Raw genomic sequence first — 17351 nt, 5'->3', positions numbered from 1 at the left:
CTGTAACCCCTATCCTTTGAAGAGTTAAGATTCAGTCATTTTCTGTATGAAATAATCTTTGTAGCGCAGCCCTCTCAAATCCAGCGCAAAACCTCTGCTCTTCTCTCAATAGCAGCTGCTGATTAGAATCACAGTTCTCATTTCCCAAGCTACATAATCCTGCTAGTTCATTCTTAGACCTACTTTCTTAGCACACTGTATCCATTATACTAGTGTTGTCCCCATTTTTAAGTTTGTGATTTTTCATCGGGCTGATAGCATCATGCTCAGAGACAGTCTCTCTTGCTGTGAAGAGATCTGTTTCTTATAAGGAATTATGTGGCTTCAAGAACGACATGTATCTAACTTAACTGTATTAATTACCTTGTGCTGTGCTTGTAAAGTGATCATAATAATGCTTATCATGATCTTAGTACCATTATCGCTATTTTGCAGATAATGGAAATGAGTTGGAGAAGGGCAAAGCTCAGTGTAGGGCTCTGGAGCAGGCCATGCTGCTTTTATTTTTCCTGTGTCGTTCAAACTGTAAGCAGCTTGGAGGAGGAGCTATCCAAGCAAACTTTGGATGTGTTTGTCTTGTGAATAAGAAAACCTTTCTGTGAAGTTACAGGAGGATTGCCTTAACTGTCAGGCCGTGACTTCTGGAACAGAGGACTCATTCATCACAAAGGCTATTTTGCTACCTGAGATGACAAACTCCCCCTGCTTGTCAGTTTACTCTTCAAACTGGGACATACAGCTTTTTAACGATGACTTGATTACTCAAATTCCATCATCAGTTGAATGTCACAGTAGATTTTCCTCTTCAGATGCTGTAAGCAAAATTTTTCTCCCCAGTTTGTCAAGACATATCCTTTAATGCATTCAGCCTCCAAAAAGGTTGCTTTCTGGGACTTCGCATAGAAAAGACCATCTAAAGGATATAGTTTTCTTCAAATTGCACCCAACACACACATGTATCTCAATGATATATGCATTGAGATGATTCCTTCCATTCATCATGCTTTACAGTAGTAGAGATAGGTGGCTCACAGTGCTCACAGAATGATTAGTATTGGACAAAGTAATTGGACAAAGCATGCACTCTGCAGAAGGACACAATTTCAATCTAAACTAGTTGAACAGAGCATTGCATTCATCTGCAAAATGTTTGCACTTATAATACACTAGAGGCATTCATGTAATATTTCCCACAAGCAATTCCAGAAAGCATGACACTGCAGTTCTCTTCTATGAAAATCCCTCAGGAGTACAATAATCTGATCTCTTCCAAGGGATTCATGGAGTTGTTCTCCTCTGAAGCCCACTATAGCTCCAAGTACTGAATTCTCTAGGACAGGCTGTGCTGAAGACTCCAGATTGATTAGGCTGTTGATGACGCAGGAGGCTTTGCTGCAGTTTGTTTGTTCTGGGATTAGCTAAAATTAGAAGTTGACCCTATGTTCCTGAGCTAATTTAAAGGCAAAAATACATTTTACTGATTCTGTTGATTTTTTTCTGGATATGAGGTCTCTTATGTCAAAACTAAGAAGGTATCTTCCTTGCGTTGTGAGTTAGGTCTTAAATGATTTTGAAATGAAGGTGTCTGGACCAACTGATATACCTATAAGCAAAAACCCTGTGCAGTTTCCAAGGTAAATCCTTATGATGCTATGTTGTACACCTAGATTAATTAAAATTTAACAATTTGAAAGACCAAGAGGATGTCAAAGTCTTGTTTCAAACGCTTGAAAACAGCTGGATAAATTCTATCAGTGCTGACAGGCCTTGGTCTTTTAACAATTCAGCTGTACCAAAAGCAAGGGAAGTTGGAGATTGTTTGCATCTGTGGATGGTCATGATATCTGAAAAACAAGTAAAGGGAAAAGTGAATGCTAAATCTTTGATAACAACAGGTGAAGAAGATCTATTATGGATATTTCAAAAAGTATCTGAGGTTTAAAATACTGAAATTGAGACCCTGGAAAAGAGTCTGTTTTCACAGGCTTTTCCTTAATTTCAGTTTTGGTTTTCTCAGTGAGCACCCCAAAAACATATCCAAATCAATAGTTAGTTCTGAAAATGTAAGCTGATTTCAAACTTCTTTGATACCTCTTGCTAGAGACCCTTTAGAAAAAAAAATAATGTAGTAGAAGTGCCTGCACCCTACATCCAAGCATGTGTGTGTTTTGGGAGTGGGGGGGTGTTGCTGTCTTATTTTGACATGTGAAGCCAGAGGTGAATGAATATGAGGTATGGCAAAAATAATGTTTTCTCTGTTTGTAGTACCTTTCTTTCCAGATTCTCAGAGACCTTTAGAAAGATTTAACTCCAGACACCAACTGGCCAGGAGATGGTGTTAGTGGTGTGCTATAAACAGACAACATGTGACATAGGAAAGCAAGATGACTTAGTCATATGAAATTTGGTGATCATGTCTCACCCTCACCTGAGTGCTGCTCCATCCCTTGGACCTTCCATTGGCCTGTTCCAATTATTTGCATTATCTATAATGATACTTATTTAGTCTTTTTTTTTTTTTTTGAACACAGCAAGTGAGTAATAATATAAAGGCAAACATAATCTCCTTGAATCACCGGGGATACATTAACTGACTAGTAATGTAGATTATTATCTGGTAATTTACAATAGACTAGATCAAAGCCTATGTCACTCAGGAACAGCAGATGTGAGTGAGAGAAGTCACCCAGACATTTTTGAATTTGGTTCCGAATCTTAATCTCATGGCTAGTAACAGGTAGTTTGGAAAGACGTTCCTCTCCAGGACAACAAATGCTACATGTCCCCTTCCTCTTTCAAATCCCCTCAGGAGCCAACTTAGCTGAGATCTCCAGTTACAGAGTGACCTCAAACCACTCGGTCTCCTTTCCTACCAGCATAATTGATCCATATCCCTTTGCCAGCTCATCTCTCCACTTTCCAGTCTTTATTTTCCTCCTCTAGTTGCAACCCTTACAGTGCATCCGATATGCTGCTAAAACCACATTGTGCGGAGTTGTTACTACATAATGCCACCTTCTGGGAATGTGGGTTGGCTTCTCATCTTCACACTCCCTTTACTGTTCCTCTCCCACCACCCTTCTGTTCAGTTACTACTCCCATTGAGCTCTGCAAACACCAATACTTATGTGGTCTCCTTCGCTTCTTGACTTTGTGCTACTTAAATGCACCTCTGTATAAGGCTCTGTCGGTAAATCTTTCCCTCCAACACTCCCTCATTTTGTGCAGGGTTTCCGTGGTGGTTTTCTCCTTGCTCTTCTGCCTCTGTTCATCTCAGTGTAGGTAAGCCATCAGTGAGGCAAGGCTCTGTGGCCAGGGAGGGAGAAGTTGGTGTTGGGTAGTAGGTGGCGATCAGCTATCACAGCTCCTTGGCACCAGGCTTTTGCTGTAATCCCAGGTAATCCATGTGTGGTTTTGCACTTTATCAGCTATTTTAATCACTACCATCCAAAGAGAGAGAAGTAAAGGCTCTTATTTGGCCCGTGTTACTGCACAGTCATAGCCAGCCTGGACCCTTTAGTCTCAGTCCAGCTATGCTCTCACAAAGCGAAGTGAGGAGGCCACGTACAGCCTGAGTTTTGCTGTTTAGAGGCCATAGAAACTCAAAGGAGAAAGAACGAAACTGCATCTTGGTATTTCATTGCTTTGCCTTCATCAGAGAGGCTTCTAGGGCTCAGTGTGCACGGAGACCTACCTTGGCCTTCCCTGGTGCATGGTCTGTTCACCTCTCATTTTGCATGGGTGGCACAAGAAGGGGCAGCTCCTCTTGTCCTCTTGTCTCTTATTTGTCTGTCCACATCAAAGTTGGGGCATCCTGAATAGTGCACAATATAGTTATTGTGCAGAGAAATGCCTTCATACTTGTTTCTAAATGCTGTATATTATTATTATATATGTATATTATCTACAATAGTTATTATCTTTCAGATTTAATATACCGGACAAAGTGTCCTAGATGGCCTGGGAAAAGAGCCATGAGGATTAAAGGCCACTGAGATCAATCATGCCGATGGTTTATTTATGTGGTTGACTATTGTGATGGTAACAGCTTTTTCTGTTTGGCCAGTATAGTCTAATTTTTATATATATATATATATATTTTTTTTTTTTTTGAAATGACATAGCTAATCTATTCAAAGCTTCATATTTATTGTCCAAAATCTTAATTCTACAGGGACTTGGCACCTAAATATCTTTAAAAAATCTTGATCTAGGTGATTTAGATTGCTAATTCATATTTTTCAAAAGAAATTATTTCGGAGTTGAAATCTAGTGATTTACAAGATTGCAAAACTGATAGTCCTCTTGCCATTATTATTCAGCATGGGAAGCTTCTCCATCTATATTTGCCAAATAAATCTGTTGCACTTTGAGTTTCATGCAAAACAGCTTTTCTGTCTTTCAGAAAGTACTTTTTGCAGTGAAGCTACTTTGCATGCAGTGAGACTGCTTTACAATGAGGCTACCAAGCCCACCATCTATCCTTCAGATTGTTCTTCGTCCTGTAAGTACAGAGAGCCTCCACTATTCCTGAGGGCAATTTCTCAGGGCAGTTGCCCTGAAGGGTACTGGCAGAGAGGGCTATTATGAAAAGCAGTGTTTACTCCAAAGGTAATCTATAACCCTTATGTTATTTTTTAAATGAGAACCAATAGGGAAACAATGCCTCTGTTCCACAGGGAGAATATATCCATAGGATACATCAGTATTTCCATAGAGTCATTATTTCAACTTTCCACCCAAATTCTGTGCAGAATTAATATAGAAATATTACAGTGTTCTTCAGGATGGAAATGTCTGCTTATTCAGTAAATGTCTTTTTAAAGGCTGGTCTTTAAGAAATTGATAAGGTATGAGAGCTTGAGGGACAATTGTGTCCAACAAAGGACAGTTAGCATAGAATTGGATAGTAGTGTATGAAAATGTGGGAAAGCAGAAAAAAAGGCAAGTGTGGTTTGGGTACCTATATATGGAATCATAAGGAAAACAGTGATAGAATTCAGGAAATATTTAATCAGTGGTTTGACCATGTCTACAGCTCAAGCTTGGTAAATAAGTGACTACTCAAGGTAAGGATGCCAGAATGGGAATATTTTTAACAGGCTACTGACTGTTATGTTAAAGGGACCTTGTAGCCTCACGCCTCTTTGAAATTTAATGTTAAGAAATTGCTTGGGTGTCACAGCATCATGTTTTGTTAAAATAGTTTATTAAAACATCTTATTATTTTCACCAGACTGACTGTAAGCTGAGAAATCTGTTGATTACAATTTAATTTAATTGTTACAGGTACCCAATGATAACATTCAGGAGATTACCATCCTCATACCTGTTGTTGCAGTAATAGTGTTTTTCAAACATTGTTTTGGAAAAAAAAAAAAAAAACACAAAAAAAACCTAGAGTTATCATCAATATGTAATTATGATAATGAATTATGATGGCCTCAGTTTGCCTTCCTGTGATGCCAACGGAAGATCTTTGTGCCTATCCAAAATAAGATGAGTCTTTAGGTGGCATTTACAGTAATAATAATAATTACACAGTTGTTAGGATAGCATTATTACTTTATAGCCCTTGGACCGATTATTTTAATAGTCCGTGTGCACGGACAATACTTCCCCTTATTTTAGAGAGTAAGGACTATCAGAGTTACCCAAGAAGAGAATGGCTTGAGCTGGAGTATGAGGGGGCACATCTGGCTGTGCAATGGTGAAACTGATGTCCAGTCATCCAAAAATACCAATTTCAGGGCATAGAAGCATTTGTTTTGTTTCACAGGTGTTGAATGTGAAAAATATTTCTGATAAATTGGAAGAAACTCGGGAAATAAAGAACATTTTGCATTAGCTGACTACATATATTAAACTGTGTAAGTGCCTGAGTGACACCACACTTATGTTTTGCAATTAGAACTTTTCTCATTTTGATTTCTGCATTTTGCTTTTCTTTCAGTTCACATACTCATTGAACTTAACATTGTTGGCTGCGTCCATTTAGATATAAATTAATGTGAGAGGTTCTGTTTTTTTTCGATTATATCGATGTTTTGGTTTTTTTTGGTCACCTTTATGGAGTGTATGTGTACATATCTACACAAAAAATACATTTTAATTTTGGAAGATGGAATGAGTCCATTTTTTGTTCATTTCCCTCTTTTTGATGGTGTTTAAAAGCTTACAAGATTGGCATCAACATTGCAGTTGGCTAAATGGCCCTGGTGATACTTCGATCACAGTTAAACAGATTCTGTTGTACAAAAGGCAAAGAAAAGGAAACCATGGAGCTTCGTTTAGGGAAGGTTCTGAAGTATTTGTACAGATGAAGAATTTGGGTGTCAAAGCAAGCTGGATAATTCTGGAATGGTCTGGCAAGCTGTGAGGCAGAAGGGAATTTAGCAGTTGTGTGCAGATCCTGATAGCTCAAGCAATTCCAGTTTTAAAATTGTAGAAAAGGAGTATGGTTTCTTTTAATCATTGTGGAAGGCTCGGAGAGGCAGAGGTGAAGGAGAAAGGGGCAGGCTGGTCAGTTCAGGCACTAATTAGGGTCAAGGTCTGTTGAGGAAGTTAATGAGTTTCTAAATAGCCAACTAGCAGCTGATAGGGAGCGGAAAAATAGTCAGCCTCTGCATCCTGTTTTTATTTCTGCCTTAAAGTGAATGATACCTTTAGCAGAGCTAGACAGGTTCTGTAGTCAAAAGTCTACTAGGAAATATTTGCATCTGGTGTGAAAATTTTTTCTTACACAACATCAGAGAAAATTTGAGAATATTTTTAGCCTGTTGAGATTAGTGATTATTTACGTGAGTATCCTTTGAGTCTTGCTGCAGTGCTCAGGATAGGACGTTTTGACTCATTTTTGCTGTTGTGGTCTCTCTGACCCTGCATTTGGCTGTGCTTCTGAAAGTGTCTGGCATGACTGCTCGTGTTTGCACTTCTCCCCCATCTTTGTATGCCAGATAGCTTTTGCCATCTTCCTGACCTTGCTGGGTAAACATTGCACTAGCACAGCTTTTGCATGGCATTCATTTTTGAAAAATGTCAAAAGGTAAAAGAAATACAAGCAGGTAAGTGAATGAGAGAAAAAAAAAAAAATATATATATATATATATAAGATAGGAGGTCAAGTTAGCACAAAGACCAGCAAATTACCATGAAGGGGTGTGGGCTCTTCTTTAGTGTGTGTATGATGCTGAGAAGATATGTTATCCTGAATCAGGACATGGGTACATGCCTGCTGGGATGCGTGTTGGGTTGTGGGTGTAAGTACACCCATTAGCTAAGCACCCACCTGCGGATATCTGAATCAACAGTGCAGCAACAGTGAGGATTTACTCACTGGGGTTCTCCTCTCTAGAAGGGTCTGGTCTTTCCAAACCACTTGCACAGATAACTTGACTATACCAATTTTGTTCCCCACAGGACTGTATGCTACTCATGTCTAATAGATATTTAATAATATGTATGGGCTAAGAAAAATATTTTATCTGCTGTGAGATTCTCTTTCGTTTTCACTGCCTTACCTCCTGATGGATCTTCATCAGGAAAGACCAGTACATTTCTTTCAAGTTTGAAACGTTTGTCATTCCTGTGGTGGCTCGTTTCTGAGTCATGTCTTTTCTAATCACTATAAAAGTAACATTAATATAGCAACAAGCAATTAAAAACCCCAGCGTCTATTCGGCCCACGCTATCAATTGAGTGTGATTCCAGGGCGGTAATTAGCTCTGCAGTGTTTGGAAGTGTGTTGTATCCACCACCTGACTTCCCTATGCTGAATTTCTGCTCCCTGTATTATTCTTATGGAACTGAGCAGGTGTAAAAAGCAAGGCTTAAAACTGCGACATTTCTCGATTGCACGTCAAGGAGGCCAGGACCTCTCCTGTGGTGTGGTTGCATGTCTCCTGCTCTTCTTGAAACAACCTGCAACTGTGGCTTAAGTTTTATTATCCTACTATTGAAGGCGTTAACTGTTTTCAAAACAAATTGTCTGCCACCTTCCCTTTGAAAACATATCTCTCCCACCTGTAAATCAGAGAGCTGTTAATTCATTTGTAGATTATGCTCTGCTGTTACGTGATAGCAGTTGTTTTGTCATAGATGTAATGGCCTAAGGATACTGCTTTACTTGTGTCATGTTCATCATCCTCTTGTAACTGCTTTTGGTTAATAATCTTCGGCTCAGGAACCTGGTTAGTGGACAAAATGACTCAGTGCCAGCACCTATATGAATTGGCTATCTAAATAGGATATAGCTGACTGTATGGGCATAATTTCATAAATTTCGATATTGTTCCCTTTAAATAAGCAAATGAAAGGGAATTGCCAATGAGTCATGTGTTATTTGCAGGTTATTGCCATCTAGACCATGGTGCCAAGGAAACTGATTTATGCTCTGTTATTACTGTGTTGTTCTTGCATTGTGCAACAGATCAGTTCCAAACATAAATATATCAAGTAGCCCGTGCATAGGAATAAAACCTGTCACATTTAGGTATACGTACATGCTAGCCACCTTGCAGGGAATCAGAAGTTTCTTTAGATGTTTAATTTTCTGTTGGTAGTACTTTGATGCAATTTTATTTTGTTAATTGTATTGCCTTTTTTTTTTTTTTTCCTCATTTGGCTGCTTCACATTTAAGGGCAACTTTCAAGAAGTGACTTGAACAGAACATTTTGGACTTGTTTTGAAACTCACCATGCTCATTGGGGTCTCTTGTATATTTTTCAGCCTTGGGTGTGTTTGACAGTGGCATAAACTTTTGGGAGGACATAATTTCATCTTGACACCAGGATTCTGCGGTCAAGGTATGCTTATTTTTGTATTGGTTATGTTTTTTTTTTTTTAGATGTAGAAGGCTGAATCACTTATGTTCCATTGTTGAACCTTTTGGTTTTTGTATGGAACATATTCCTGTTTTTTTGTAGTTCCTTGTGTTCAGACTAGGAGCACTCTGAGAATTTGGTGTAGGTGAAAGATCTTTTTCAAAGCCTGTGTGTCCAGTTCAATGATTTTTGCAGTGCTTTGGACCTCTCCTAAGGCTCGCTAGGTGATTTGCAGAATGGTTTCTGTAAAACAACTTCCAAGTTCTTCCAATTCACTTTGAGACTACTCATAATCAAACACCACTACTGGCTTTATCACTTCTCAGACAGTGCTGGTAGCGTTAGTCATTCAGAAGCAGGTCCTGCCATCGGTCTTACAGAAAACTAGGCAGCTACTCATTCAGCATTGCACTGACTGAAAACTTTGGCTTCATATTATCTTAAGGACAGTGTGAAAGATATCATTACATGCAGTTTCTTTTTAGTGGTCTCTAGAGGCTTTTTAATTTCTGCAGTCACTCTGTATAAGCAGTGTTGCAGGGACAGAGAACAGCCCTTGGGCACAGACCAGCGGGGTGATCACAGGCACAGCATACCACCCTGTGTGCCTTTGGCTGCCCTTCAGCCTCCGCCTTGTATTTTTAGCTTGCAGTCTCCTTAGTGGAAGAATTGTCTCTTCTTGCTATATTTGTAGCAGATTGAGCGCAGTGGGTGGATCAGCAGTTGCATCCGCTCCTCCTCTGGTCTGTAATAAAAAATAAATATTCAGAAATGATTCCTTAATTGTGATTAATGAAGACTTTGTTTCCTAACAAGTACATGACAAGGCCTCCTTGTTTAAGGGAATTCGTCTGAGCTGTTGCTGGCATGGATGTCTTTGTCACACAACAGGTGCTTCAAATCACTAATCTCCTGCAGTCCGAGCTGGTATTTATTACCGTTCAATGTCAGATCCTCTTGCTTGGCATAGCAGAGCATACCACACAACCTGCAAGTTGTGCTGGTGAGAATATTTAATCACGTATCAGCAGATTACCTATAATTAGCTCCATCACAGCTAGATCCTTTGAGATCTTCAGTGAGAAGATAACATCTACTCCAAGGACTGAAACAACCCTGCAGGGAAGACCAGCTGCAGGAACCCAGCTGCAAATCTATTTGCTGGAATAGATTTGAGCTGGTTAAAGCCTTTGATGATCAGTCTGAAGTTGTTTAGAGCTTCATATTTTGAAGTCCAGCTTTGACTTCCTTGAGCTGTTCCAGTGGGTAAATACAAATACATCAGGGCTTTATGCTAGTCCTGTGCATCTATATAAACTCCCCAATTATTTGCTTTGTAGCGTACGGTCAAGGTTTGCCAATTGGGTTGGGGTTTACCCTGCCCAGCACTAGAAGTCAGTGGTTTGTCTCTGTTTTGGTTAGTCACCTGAAGCTAATTTTGTGCTCAGTGCAGAGGAACAGGCTCCTTCAGAGCCTGTTAGGAGCAATGCATCTGAATGTTCGAGTCATCCACTTTAGGATGAGATGAACTCTGCCCTAGAAATGAATGTTTCTTTCCAGAGTGAGGTACAGATATAGATGTCAAAGCTTAGCTGGATGAAACTCACCCAGTACGTATGACCTTCATTCCAGGTCAGCTTTTCCTTAGCCTCTCAGTAATCTCTCAGTATTAGCGAGACTAAGTAGGACTTGGGATGAATTTTCTGTGTTGTAGGGGGCACAGAGAAAGCAGACAGAAAAGCAGAATTTGTCACATAACTTGTATAATTTGTTTGCACCTTTAAGTCCATTCCAGTTTTCTGTTATTAATTTTTCAGAACAACACCAAATGATCATCTCTTCTGAGTGCACTAAAGCAACACCTGTACCTCGTAGCCTGTTGGATCCCTTGTAGGTCTAGCACATGGCCAGGGAAAGAGAATCACAGCTCCCCTTGGGCTAGAGCTGTGGTTACAATATTGTGTTTACAATGCATGCAATATCGTCCCAGGTGGTTACCTCCTCTGGGTTAAAAACCCACAATGCTTCTCTTTGTTGCTATTTCAGGCTTTCTCACCTGATTAGCACCAAATGTGTTCTCACTTATCAGAATATCTACTAACCATACCATAGCAGCAAGTGGATTTTCCTGGGCACTGGTATGTAATAATCTAATTTCTTGTAAGGGATACATTTAAAGACTTAAAACTGAACCTTCTGATTTGGAGTAAGCTGTGTCTACACGCTTCCCACAACTGACAAAGCTGCATCAGGATCGCTTTTGTGACTTGAAAATCAGAGTGAAATGTGTATCAAAAGTAGGAGGAAGGAGATAGATCTGAGGATGAGAATGATGGTGAAGAACACAGAAATACAGTCAGGAAAGCTAAACTGATACATATTTGGGGTCTTATATACAAAGCAAAAAGAAAAGATTTCATAATGAAAATGTAAAGAAAATAAAAAGCAAATTAGAAGTTCACTACTTCACATGGAAAGAGGTCACATAGTAGATGATAAGAAAGTGAAATTATTCAAGACTTTCAAACTTTTTGTGTCCAAAAGTTTAGCAAAATTAATTCTAACTATGTGCTAGGAGCCTAAGTGGGAAAAAAAAAAAAAAACACACACAAAAAAAAACACCACAGAAAGAACAGGTTAAATAATATTTTATAGCATTTGTATAAAGAGAACCAGAATCTGAAAAATATGCATTAGAATATTTTATTTACTAGCTAAAGCACTCCCTGAATTGTTATTTGCAGTAGTTATGGAAAATGGAAACACACAACACATTTTGGCCTTCTCAGCATTATTCATGAGTAGATTTCCATCTCCACTGAATGGTGAGCAGTGGAACTTAGTTTTTCTTTCCTCTTGTTAATGTATAGATTTCCTTCTTTCTAACATGTAGTTAAAATGTATGATGCATGTGAGCCTGCCATTAAGAGAACTGAAACCATACATGCATAATGAATGAGTTGGAAGTGAATTTCAAGTTTTGCATCTTGGTTCCTCTGAGTAATATATACTGTCACAGGCCTCTTTAGCATCAGTGAGACTCGTCTCCAGAAAGAGGACTGTTCAGCTGAACAAATGCTGAAGGCCAGGTCTTGAACTTATGTCTATATTAACCTATTTATGCTATTTATAAATGCATCGTAGTTGTGTGTATGTGGAATGTGTCTCTATAAAGAGAACAGAGAAAAGTTAGTCTGTGTTGACGGATTTTTCCAAAGATTTCCTAAAGAGAAAACTGAAATGCTTGCCTATTCAGAAATATCATATAGAGCCCTGGAAGATACATTTCAGTGCCTGAACTTCTATCTCAAGATCTCTCTCAAGGTGCACTAAGACAGGGAAGATGTTGCACAACATACAGCATAGCCAAGGCTCCTGGCACACTTTGGAGAAAGAAGACAGGAAGTATTCAAATTACATCTCTCCTGAAACAGAGCAACGTCACTGATAACACAGTGACAAACCGTGAGCTGATTGTCCATCTCCATAGGGCAGTGTTGCAATATTTCTGAGCTAACATCTTCATTTTCCAGCGAGTGATTGGGTCAAAGTTGTTTGTAATTTGGTATGAAATTAGATTTGAACTACAATAAAAAGTCCCATAAAGTCTAACTTATATAATACTTGGTATCTTTCATGCAAAAATATCTTACTGGCTCTAGTGCAAGGTGTTGTTAAAATGTGTTAAGAACATTTTAGAATTGTTTGGCTCTCAGATCTGACTCAACCATGTTAAGGTTAGTGTATTAAATTAATCTTAAAGCTCTTGTTGTTTGCTGATGAAATAGCCACAATGATATTTCAGCATGGAGATTTGAGAGGTAGAGACTGTAACTTCCAGGAGCTGTTTGAATAGGTGTATTGTGTGAAACTATCTAGCATTGTTGTGCCATCAGTTCCAGTCCAAGCCCTTTGATTTTTACTAAGCTTGAATCATCACCAGTAAAAATAGAAATTTATGAAATACGTGCTGAAAACTAATTTCATGGCATTGCTGCAGTGGTGCTGCTGCAGAAAGTGTCTTTGCCGTCTGGAATTTCATGACATTTCCTTCTTGTTTGCTTTTCCCTCAGTACCTTTATTGGTGACAGACTCTCCATCATGAGGACTTTGTCTACATATCTAGAACTTAGTGTTGTGACTCTGAAATAAGGAATAAAACACAAAAGTTAATTTAGAAACTAAACAACTAAAAAAAAAAGAAGACATTTCTTAGATGAAATCTAAAAAAGATTACTGATTAAGCTCATTGAGCATGAACATGTATTGACCAATAAAATGATGAGAGAGTAATGCATTAGAAGGCTGATACAAGATAAAAAGAAATATTTAGATAAAACTGGAATATTAGGTGTTTTAAGGGAAAAGATGTCAACATACTGAAAACACTATTTTTAATAGCCAAATGTTGTCCAAACCCATTATTAATTCTGAGCAATCAAGCCTTGCTTATTTCTCTTGGCTACTAAGCAAAGCAGCTGTAAAGACCACAGAGGCGATGTCCTGGGTGTTTGTTAAACAACTGTCAGTGGATTATACATGTCTCTCTCTTCAAGGAATTAGCATTCAGCAGTCTTAAGGGCCTCTCCAAATAATAGCTAATCGTCTTTCCCAACATCCTACCAGGTAGGAAGGTGTTTTGCCATTTTAGAGATAACAATAATTATAAACATGTTAATACTTTCTGACTGTATGGTATCATACGGGAATCATAAATGATTGTATAAAGAAGAGGGTCATTCCCTCATTCATGTCAAAACAGGTGTGTAGAGGTTATGGGCTAAGGGGTGTGTAATGTGTTGCTCGGACAACAGTAGGTACTTCTACAGGAGAAGCGACAGGTGACATCCATCCAACTATCAGCCTGAACTTACTCATGGCAGGTGTTAACACGCCTGTGTCCCATGCAGAAATCTCACAGCTGGCTTCAGTAAACAAACAAGATCATATACATATAGTCATATCATCAACTTCTTGATGCATGTAAACAGGTATACTTTGCTTCTAAATTAATTTCAGGTATAAGTCTCTTTGAAAGCATGTTCTGATAGTCTAACTTAAAAAAAATAATGAAGGCATGGGAGGGCTAGTGACATCTTAATCTAATAGAAATAGACACAGTTTTATGTTCATATGGGAAACAGGGAAAATACAGTCTTACTAGGTGCTCTATGACTTAAATTATTGACTAAAATAGAAATTTAGAAGTCTTGTTATGAAATATATTTATCTTGACAGCCAGAGCATTTGATATGAACCAGAAGAAGCTGCTATGAGCCAAACACCTGTTCATTAGAACCATTGGTTCCTTTCCAGTAAAGCCTCCAAGATGGGAATTCTTGATGACTTTTTTAGTAGCATAAATGTTTTAGGAATGGGGCTAGGTGTTGATTTATATAGAAATGGTTGATAAACACCTTCTACTGATCAAGTGCTTGTGAAGTCAGTGTAATGATCTGTTCTGCTTCAAACTTCTGACCTGAGATAACCCATATAATCTCTCCTCTTTACTTGGGTGTTGTAAGAATAGCTGTATGTTCCTATGTATTTGGGCACAGTAGTGGGAGCCATGTAAATGCCTCAGCAAGGCAGATAAAACAGCAGGGGACGGAGATAATCCCTGGCACATCTCCTGGGTACCTCCCCTCTAAATATGAATCATGCTTCATCCAGGCAGATGTAACTTCTGTCCTTGTTCGTGACCACGCATTTGTCAGCACTGGTCAGATGTGGTAAGATGGTGGCTATTTTGTCTGTTGTTTTGTTTGTTTGTTTGTTTTTCTTCTTCCCCTGGAGAGGAAAATAACATCTTTTCTTTTTCCTGAAGAGGAAAAGAAAATATAGCTAGAGGTGCCCATACAGTGCTCAGGATACTAGCAGGCAGAATGAGGAGTGGGAAATTCATAGTTTGCAAGTCTCCTACAATGAGCAAAGGGAACTGAATTGTTTAGGACGGAGAAACTTAAGTGTTATTTATTTATTTTATTTAGAATGGTGACCTGCTTTACAATTATCTTTTTGTATGGTCCTTTATTGTCACTTTTTAATCAAGGAAGGAAAATCCACAGTTAAAAATAAATCTGCAGAATAATTTCATAACTCTCTGTTAGTTAAAGCAATACAATTAGGATGTTGTAGATGACAGACAATTCTGGAGTAACCAGTACAAACAAGCATTAAAAAAAATTAAGAGATGAAGATAAAAGGAATTCAGAAGACAATAAATAAATGCTTCATCACGTTTTCCCAGATTCTCCTATACTCATAGATCCTTAGTTTGTTTGCAGCAGTTAGGCATGTATATAGAGGTATAGTGGCACTTTGCCAATAGTGGGGTGATTTTGCAAGGAAGGAAAGTAGCCTATATGACAGTATAGTGGCCTCCAATATGTAGGTGGCAGAAACCACTTAGCAAACTATTTCATTAAGAAAAAAAATATGTTCCTGACTGATATAATTACAGTGTTTTCAATCACATCTGAATTGGATGTAAGCTGTAGCAAAGAATACTATTTAGGAGAACACCTTGTTCAAGAAAAGCATCCTTTGGTGATGACTCCACTTTTAAGGGCTTTGACAAATGGACTTTACTTTTAGTTAGGGATTAAATTCAAATATGTTCTGGTAAATTCAATTCTCAGCATACAAACAAAACTAAAAAATATGTGTGTGTATATATGTATATTTAAAATGGAAATTGAAATGAGGGAAAAGGCATGCTAGGAGTATTTAAGTTATTTTCCTTTTTTCACCCCCCAGAAAACAAAACTAAGCCTTAACCTGGATAATCACGTGAAGAATGTACTTTTTTTCAGCAGAGGTTTGACCTCATTCTCCATGAAGTCTCTTTTCCTCCTGGGACTCTCCCTCCCCCATCCTTATGCTCTGTTCTAATTCAATTTTACGAAACAACGCTTCTCCCCACAAGAGGTAGGATATGACTCGTGGAGCACAGTTGCACATACGCATCTGCTAATGGCAGGGATACTTGGCACAGCTTCTGCCCCTCCCTGAGCTCTTCCTCCCATCTCTGTGCTTGGACCAGGGTCAGGGTTTTGCTAACCTCTTACTTTTCACGTGGATCATCTCCCATACTAGCTCACCCATCTCCCTATAGCTCACTGTAGACGTCCCAGCTGGTCTCTTGTTTTTAGCATTTTTTTAACCAAAAACAAAACAACCCAATGCACTGACACAGTTGCTTTCTGTTGAGAGAAGAGGGAAAAACAATGGGAAAGGGTGAATCAGGAGGGGGCAGGTTTTCAGGTAGTTCTTAAGCCTGGTCCTTGTTCTTTGATGACTAATTTTTATTTTTAGTGACAATGAATGTATTTAAGTATTCCCAAGTGGCTGAGGTTTTGGAGACACTGAAGCTTAAAACAAGGAAAATCAAAAAGGAAAATAAAAGACCTCAGACTAGCAGGTTAGAAGTTGGATGAGTTGATCAAGCTATGAAGAAAAAGGTAAAAACAAATCTTTCCCTTCTTTCAGCATTCAGGTCCCTTCAATGCAGCCCAGATCCATGTGCTTTAATCATCCAGTGCTAATATTTTACTGCTGTTTGAATATCTCCAGTGCAAGCATGTTACCCACTTCACCCATTGCAAACATCTCAGTCAAGGAAGCAGGCAATGTTGCATTAAAAAAGCCCTGGAAGTGTATCCTTCCAGGCATGATGGTATATAAAATACTTGAGTATTTTCTAAAGATGTAATATAGCTAAACGCTGATAAAGTAAGCATCTCTCAAAAAGTATTTCTGACCATACAGTTATGTCTTGCTATGCATGTGAGTCTTGAATTTGAGTCTTTTATAGTGGCTGGGATTTTTTATTTTTATTTTTTATTTTTTGTAGAATACCACTAGAAATTTGGAGAATACAAGTATTTGTAGAATACCAGTAAAAATTTGGAGTCATCCCAGTTTCTACTGATGTCAAGTGACTGCAATCTGTCCCATCAAATAATCTGTATGGCACTTAAATCTCTGCAGTATAAAGTATCTGAAAGGGGTCTTGGAATGCACCTTTTGTAGAAAATGAGAGTCATTCATCAAGAAATAGCACCAACTTCAAAAAGTATTCTGAAGATAGTGCAGATAGCTAATGGAATAATGTTTCTTGAAGTTAGATTACCTCTATCTACGGGCATGGCTGCCTGAATTTAGACATACCCTGTGACCTAAGCTAATGCCTGAGATGAAAGCATTGCCAGTTATGATTAAGGGGCACTAATAAACTGTGCCCAGAGAAATGGCACGTGTTCCTTATTTGTGCTGAATTTCAGAAAGCTGCAAGGCCCTGGCACCACGAAGACAGGCTCACACATCAAACTTGAAGCATGTGAACAGTGAGTGAAAGAAAGGGATCACAGGAGGAGAGAGGCCCAAGTAACCACAGTGCACAACAATATCTGTTTGCTAATGATCTGTTTGTTTTAGATCAAAAGTTTATTATTGCAGTCAGTAAAGATATGAGTTGAATTGCACACACGTTTTGTGTCAGTGTTGGTCAAAGTTTGTATTATTAA

General features: G+C 38.6%; 1 long non-coding RNA gene across 2 annotated transcripts in view; it reads left to right on the top strand.

Annotated features, from left to right (window-relative positions):
• The window catches only part of LOC310902499, a 64070-nt gene extending 47402 nt beyond the window's left edge, over positions 1 to 16668 (top strand). Inside the window, exons 7-8 of one of the 2 annotated variants that reach the window (XR_014586742.1) lie at positions 8729 to 8805; positions 10870 to 16668. This is a non-coding gene — a long non-coding RNA (uncharacterized lncRNA). Of the gene's footprint in view, positions 1 to 8728; positions 8806 to 10640 lie in introns of both variants that reach the window. The other variant, XR_014586743.1, reaches the window with a different exon arrangement.
• The last annotated feature ends 683 nt before the right edge of the window (positions 16669 to 17351 follow it).

Source organism: Anser anser (genome assembly GCF_964211835.1).
Source record: "Anser anser genome assembly, chromosome: 7".
NCBI lineage: Eukaryota > Metazoa > Chordata > Aves > Anseriformes > Anatidae > Anser > Anser anser.
The sequence above is the reverse complement of the archived record's forward strand: the minus strand, read 5'-3'. Positions and strand labels throughout refer to the sequence as shown.